Below are 7,968 nucleotides of genomic sequence, written 5' to 3' on the forward strand. Positions count from 1 at the left end.
GAATTGAAAACAGCATATCTGCTAGTCGCCCATGTTTACTTCCTGTTCAGTTTGTTTTCAACAGATCTTGGTAAAAATAAAAATAATAATAATAATAATAATAATAAAAACAAAAAAAATAAAAACAACCCCCTTATTTTATTTTTTAATTTTAGAAAATAAGTTTTGCAGGATGAATGTTCATGATATGTTTTTCTTCCGACATGCAATATTAGGTCACTAAACTGTACTGTAACTGTGAGAGTTTGGTTCTTCTCACAAAACTCAAAAATTATAATGTTATTCAGTTGACCTTTAAAACCTCTTACAAAGGAACACATTGTATTCTTCATCCTTGAAGAAACTGAGAGCTGTTGAACTAATTGTAATCAGTTCTTGCTTGGCATTGAAGCTGGCTTTAATGTGTCTCTTTGCCTTTGTTCTTTGTAATTGTTATAAAACACACAGTTTCAGTGTGTTTCTTCAGTGTACCATATGTAAATACATTAATCTGAGCACCAGGAAAGAAGACAATGAATATTTTGTTAATCATTTGTTTGGAGTCTGCTTATCTCTGGCCCAAGAGGACAGATATGAGAAAAGAAAACATTAAATTCGGGAGTAGAATGAGACGAATTCCTGCATACCGATCCCAGACTGAGCCAAAGGCTGTTTGAGTTGTCTTTTAGAAAGGGAGAGATTTTGGTATGGGAAGCTTTTTTGTTTGAAAATACACAATTGCTTTGTCTTCACCCTTTCTGTTATTAGTTTGACTTAAGTTTGGTTACTAGTAGCTTTGGATTTGAATGTGTTCTTTATTTCCAACTTGATTTCAGTTTTTAGACCTTCACATTAGGTCTAAATATATGCAGTTATTCTGACTGTTTTGACTTTGAAATGTTTGTTGCTACATCAATAATCAGTGCACATACCTAAATTCTTATCATTCTATATAAATATGAAAATAATTGACATTTTTGAATTTTAACATATATATTAGTTTTCATGTACATCCATAAATAGCATTCAGTGTGAAATAATTTACACCGGTTACTGCACTACATCTGCACAAGGTCAGCAGTGGAGGATACAGTCAATGATTACGCAGTTCTGTTTTTGGTCAAAAAGACACTGTGCTCTGTCTGCCGGCTGCCAGTGGAAATGCTGTTAGCCTGTAAGTCACGATTTCAAACCATAACTCATGACTTTGAAGTGTTCCAGGCAAGTCAGACCTAACTGCATGAGCGCAAGGAATTGTGGTAGCTAGATTATTAATTTGATTGCACCATTATATTCTCCTTAAGTCTATTTCTCACCAAAGTACCATTTTGCATAAAAATCGCATCCATAGGGGCTGCCATTGTTGTTTCACAGGCTATGTAACATCAGAGTGCAGAACTGTTGGTTCATCGATCTAGTACGAGATGACAGGTGGGAAGTCATGGGTTTGACTGCCGTTGCAGTGCACTTTCATGGGTAGAAGGTTGGAAAAACACTGATTATAGATTGCCTGGATGATGGCATAAGAGGACCTCCCATCTCCTACAGTGCCATAACCTCTTGAGACCCTGTGGCCTCATATGAGGACATTATATTTTTGTGAATTTCTCTGAGTCTGTTCATGCCACAGTTTTAGATCTGGATGTCCTGTACAGAGCACATTCAGGGCTTTTCAGAGATACCAAATGATTGGATGTTTCACATGACCACTCCCTCTCCTTGGTCATCAAAATGTCTGAAATTAATTTAATGACACTCTTATAGAAATATGATAATATTTCTATAATATATTGTAGTTATCATTTAAATCTGTCTAATTTTTAAATTCTGTGTCATAAATCAACATCTCAGAAATATGTTATGGGGTTTCAAATCAAAATATGACTTTCTGTTACTAAACAGGACATTGATTTCATACATGTCCTCAGATGAGGACACCGGGACTAAACGCATGCTTATGACGCATTTTTGGAGACATAACAAATGAATAGAGAAAGAAATTATATTTCAATATTCTATGAAATATTATATATTATTATGAAAATCTTGACAATTATTACTCACATTATTACACTTCTTTTTTCATTACATGTTGCCCCAAAAACACATTTATATGCAAATTAGATTTAGTTTATAGATACATTGTATATAATTAGAAAACCCATTAATGGTAATTTTACACACATTTTGCAGAAAGAAAAATGTTATACTGAATTATTCTGTTATACCATAGTTGAGAATCATCTTTATACAAAGTTTGGTAAAAAAAAAAAAAAAAATCTTGAACATTAAAAATTTATTGGTGATTTAAAAAAATCTATTGTTTTTGCCTATGCATTTTCATTCATGTCTTTTCATTTTTTTTTTAGAAATTGAGTCCCGATGTCCTCTGCCGAGGACATAACATAACTTTATAAATGAAATGCATGAATGCAGAGCACAAGGCTGCACTGGGAAATCCTGTGTGCGATGCATGACATGCAATGTGCATCTGTGCTTGCAAAGTGAATGAAACTGCTTTGCAGCATTTCACATCATGATAGACCCACTGTCCTCACATGAGGACATCTTTTTTTCTGGGAAAACTACTTCCTGTACAAAAACAAATTTTAGGTATTATACTTATTAGGTCCTACATATCCCAAATAGCAAGAAAAATTATAAAATGCACAACAGGCAATCTCTCGGGTTTCAGGAGGTTAAAGCTAGAGGCATGTAGCTGTCTGGTCTAGTCATTACTAGTCTACTCAGGAGTGGAACAATCGTAGACAGTCTGGCAGTGCTATTAACAAATAAGGAAGTAGAGCTGATGTTCAGACTTGCATTCAGGTAGTCTCGACCAAATCTTACTGGAAATGTAAGAAACTATGAATGATTTTCTATGTGTAAAAGCCCCAGTCCCTTCAGTTTGTTTGTCGGAGATAGCACGTCAGCCTCTGAGTTTCTGTCTGCCAAGTGTTACTTCCTGGATATTCTAGATTAAAAGACTATTGTTGTTTGTGTACTCCTCACCATAGGGATTTGTGACAGAATCTCCGACCTAAACAGTTTATTGCGTGTTTCCCTTCCGTTTTGTTTCTGTTTTTCTCTAAGGTTTTTTTTTTTTGTTTGTGCCCTTTGGACCCCCTCCTTCACCCCTCCTTCATCCTCCTGCAGGAGCAGGGGAAAGAATCGTTTGAGGGTCATACCATACTGTTTCTGGCTGTGGCCCATCTCACCAACTATACAGACAACGCACTCTGTGCATTCTATGATGCCAGTCTCAACACAGCCTGCAGTTGCACCATCATCTGAATATGACTCCACATATGACTATGTCTCCCTTGACTCTGCCTCCAAGGACTGGACTCTGCCTCGGCCCATTGACCCAGTCAGCTCCACCTTGGCTCCTCCTTACTCTCCGAAATTGTTTTGCAGTCCACAAGCTCCACCATCCTCCCAGGAGGGAGGAGTAATGTATCGCCCCAGAACTGTTTTTGTTGTGGTTTTGTTCCCCATGTATTACATGTCCCTGTTTATAGTTATTCCATGCACCTGTGTTCCCCTGATTGTTACTTTGATTCTCGGTGTGTCTCCTTAGTACCTCATTATTCTTGTGTTTAAAATCCCCAGTCCTTTCAGTTTATGTTTGTCGGAGATTGTATTTCAACCTCTGTGTTCCCGTCTGCCAAGGGTTATTTCCTATTTTGGATTAAAAGACTATTGTTGTTCGTATACTCTTGTTCTCCTCGTTCATTGTGCCCCGCCATACGGAAGTCTGACACCCATCTTGAAGATCTCTTTGTCTCCTGGTATATAATATAGGTGACATTACTGCTCAGTCAAGACCCTCTGTTTAGCCCTACTTAATTTTTTTTTTTTTTTTGTAAAAACAGTGTGGGTTTGCTGTGTCAACTTAATTTAATGGCCTAGTCAACATGTACAGTGCAACTGAATGATCTAGCTGGGTTATTCCTGTTCTGCACAGCAAATTCATCAGTGCTAATCAACTCTTTTAGAGATAAAATCAGCTGTGAGTGAGTGAACAAATTGTCTTAATATTTTGAGCTATAGTAACATTTCTGATTTGTGTCATCTTGCAGAGTTACATTGAGAGTACATCAAATCAATCCATAAAGCTAAATTTAATTTTGTCCGGGATCACAGCAGAATTCTTAAAAAATAAAGGCAAAATGCAATGAGTTTTTTAAACAAACTAGTTCTTTATTATGTCACTTTACATCATGGAAAGGTCACATTTAAAATAAACGAAGGCATAATATGGGCATTTATGTCATCAGAAATATGAAAGCTTCTTAAAAAATTGTCTGTTATACTTCAAGTCCTGTACGTGTCAGTGAGTGCAGGTCTGTGTGTAAGTTGCTAAATATAAGTGAAGTTGAGTCAATACCTTCAACTTTGCAACACAATACAGTAGTGCTTGAGTCAACAACATTCAGCAGATGAAAAAACACAGGATATGTGGATCAGGATATTTGACCCTCAAGTAGGAAAGTAGGAAAGGTGGTGCAGATTCAGTTTCCTCCAAGAATATCGGAACGCTGGTACTCATCTAGATAACACAAAACCAAACCAATTCAAATAAATGCTTTTTGTGTTTTATAAATACTGCAATTTTATGGTGGAAATCTTGGACTTTTGTGCCTTAAACAATAAACTATTTTGGTTACATTCTGAATTGATTGATTTCCAAGTAAAAAAAAAATAACAAAAGAAATCATAAAAGTAATGCATATATGATTTAACCTCAATTTTATGAAGCAACACAAGTTCTATATTTGCTCAAAAAACAATTAATGACTTTTCAAAATATAAATTTTCAATGCATGTTCACACATCTGTTCTCGCATCAACACAACATGCATGCTTTCTGATAAGGAGATTCCTGTCTCTTTATTGTCAGTCCATGCAACTTCTGCTTAGTTGCATGGACTGCCATTTAAGAGACAGGAATCTCTCAAATTTAATTTAAAATATCTTCTTTTGTGTTCTGAAGTTGAACAATAGTGTTACAGGTTTGGAATGAAATGAGTGTGAGTAATTTTCGTTTTTGGGTGAGTTAACCCTTTAAGAATTAAACTGACATGCATGTAAAGAAACCTCACTAAATAGCGTCCTGGAGGGGGCTGATTTTTACTGTCTTATTGTGGCTTTGTGATGCTGGGGGCAGGTTGACTCATTTACAGTATTTACAACTTATTCTTTAATAAGTTATTGGTTAAATCTTACCATCACCAGGTCTTCTCTGTACAGCCAGATACCCTGCCACTTGATGCCCCACAGAAGTGCTCATAAAACCATACATTTAAACATGAAGCACAATTTTTAATTTTAAACTCAGACCATATTAATAATAAATAAATTATATATTAAAATTCTTACCCATGCACTTCAAATAGTTGAGAAACACTGTTAAAGCATTAGTTCACCCAAAAATGAAAATTCTGTAATTTACTCATCCTTCTAAAGCTTTATTATTTTATTTCTTGTTCTAAACACAAAATAATATATTCTGAAGAATGTGGTTATCAGTTTTTGGTCCCCATTATTTTTCCTCATTAAGAAAATAAAAAATAATAATAATAAAAATGGCATGAAAATCATTTTACCTACTGTGTATGAATGTTTATCAAACTTATATATTTATAAAATAACCCACCTTGCTTCTATAGAGAAATTGTAGTACAATGCAAAACCAAACCTGCCTCCTACCTGCGGGTGTCACTGTTGGACAGTGTTATTACTGGTTCCTGCTGGCATTGCTGCTCTTTGTGATAGTACAGTAGCTCCTTGTAGCTTTGTTTTTTTCTGTTGATCTTTATCTTACTATCACTCTCTGTTGTTTAAAGTGATAAAATATAACATAATTCCCACCATATTTTAGATATTATCTATCAATCTAATCTGATTTGATCATTCACTTTTATTTTAACCCTCTGGAGTCTAAAGGCACAGTTGCCATGAACCGGCCGAGTACGATTGAGTACGATTGAGTACTGTTTCCCGGGGTGTCCACTAGTGGTCTCACTTCCCCATAGGCACCTCACTGCAGGTACTACTATTCCCACAAGCCTTGTCCCTTCATCACAGTAATTGTAGGATATCAGATGTTAATATATCCAAAGTTCATCGGAGGTGTAGAAACTTGATGGTGTGTCTGATTAAAACACCGGAGAGATACCAGTCCTTTGCTCTCTTTTATTTTAAGTTCAAGATGATTATTCATAGACAATTCCCATAACATGTACAAGATGTACAGGATGTACAAGATGATCTTAAGTCATTAACGCATCTTAAGGAAAGGACTCAAAGGACATGGTTGAGTGTCCATTCAAACACCCACACCTTACCAAAGGAAGAGAAACAATGAAAGGAAGTGAGGTCTACTTGTAGACCTTGACCAGGAAGTGTATAATGTGTATAAAGTGTATAATGTAGTGCACTTGCATGGGTATTGTAGTCTACTTGGAATTGTGGGATATGTAGTACAAACATACATATATGGGAAAGAAAAAAAAAATTAAAGATAAGGGTCAATATTCACAACAGTAATTGCACTCCTGTTAATGGAACTCAGGTGTCTTCACTTGATAGTCATTACCCTGCCTATATAATCTGGCCTGTTTTCAATTGTCTGCATGGAGTCCTTACGTTCTGTCACCAAGTTTCCTCGTTTGCCTAGTTTCTAGTTCCTGTTCTTGATCTTGTTTTTTATTTGTTTGTTTCTGTTTGGACTGATGTTTGATTACGACCCCCGCTTGTTTTGACTCTGATTTTGGATAACCCTATTAAACCTACACTGCACTTGGATCTTCCATCTCCTGTGTTCCCGTACGTGACAGAAGGACTCCATCATGCTAAGATCCAGTGGTGTGGGATTTCGTATACGTTCCCCAGCCACCATAGAGGAGCGGATGGGGAGAATTTCTAACCTATCCACTCTACGTCAAAAGGGGAGTGAGGTGGGGGCTTGGCGCAAATGTTATGGACAATGGCAGTGGGGATGGGGTATAATGATGAGGCCCTGAAGGACCTTTTCAACGACTGCCTGGATGACCCTTTACCTGGGTGGGAGATGAAGGGGCTGGAGATACTGTATTTTTGGGGGTTCACCAGTTACCTACAGCATCGATCTTGGTGGGATGGCCGACTCTAGACCGGGGTCTACAGATAGTAGGATGGCCAGCCCAGCACCACTGCACAATATAACCGCCAGCCCAGCGCCACTACCCAAGATGGGCGCCAGCGCTGGGTCGGCGGCCATCTTGGGCAGTGGCACAGGGCCGGCGCCCATCTTGGGCAGTGGCGCTGGGCTGGCGGACCAGACCAGCTGCCAGACCAGCGCTGCCAGACCAGCGCCACTGCCCAAGATGGCCGCCGGTCCAGCGCCACTGCCCAAGATGGCTACCGGCCCAGCGCCACAGCACAAGGTGGCTGTCAGACCAGCGCCACTGCCAACAGTCCGGAGTCTTGGCACGAGATGGCCGCTTGTCCAACGCCTCTACACGGGATGACATCCACAGTTGACCCTCCAAAGTCGAGTCAGGTTCCCGTTGACCCTCCAGAGTCGAGTCAGGTTCCTGTTGACCCTCCAGAGTCGAGTCAGATTCCCGTTGACCCTCCAGAGTCGAGTCAAGTCACCGTGGACCCCCCAGAGTCAGGTCAAGTCACCGTGGACACTCCAGAGTCAGGTCAATTCACCGTGGACACTCCAGAGTCAGGTCAAGTCACCGTGGTCACTCCAGAGTCAGGTCAAGTCACCATTGACACTCAAGAGTCAGGTAAAGTCACCGTTGAAACTCCAGAGTCAGGTCAAGTCACCGTTGACACTCCAGAGTCAGGTCAAGTCACCTGACACTCCAGAGTCAGGTCAAGTCACCTTTGACACTCCAGAGTCAGGTCAAGTGACCTTTGACACTCCAGACTCAGGTCAAGTCACTGTTGACACTCATGAGTTAAGCACTACCACAGTTAGACCTCAGGAGACAA

This window comes from Carassius gibelio, chromosome A7 (genome assembly GCF_023724105.1).
Source record: "Carassius gibelio isolate Cgi1373 ecotype wild population from Czech Republic chromosome A7, carGib1.2-hapl.c, whole genome shotgun sequence".
Classification (NCBI taxonomy): domain Eukaryota; kingdom Metazoa; phylum Chordata; class Actinopteri; order Cypriniformes; family Cyprinidae; genus Carassius; species Carassius gibelio.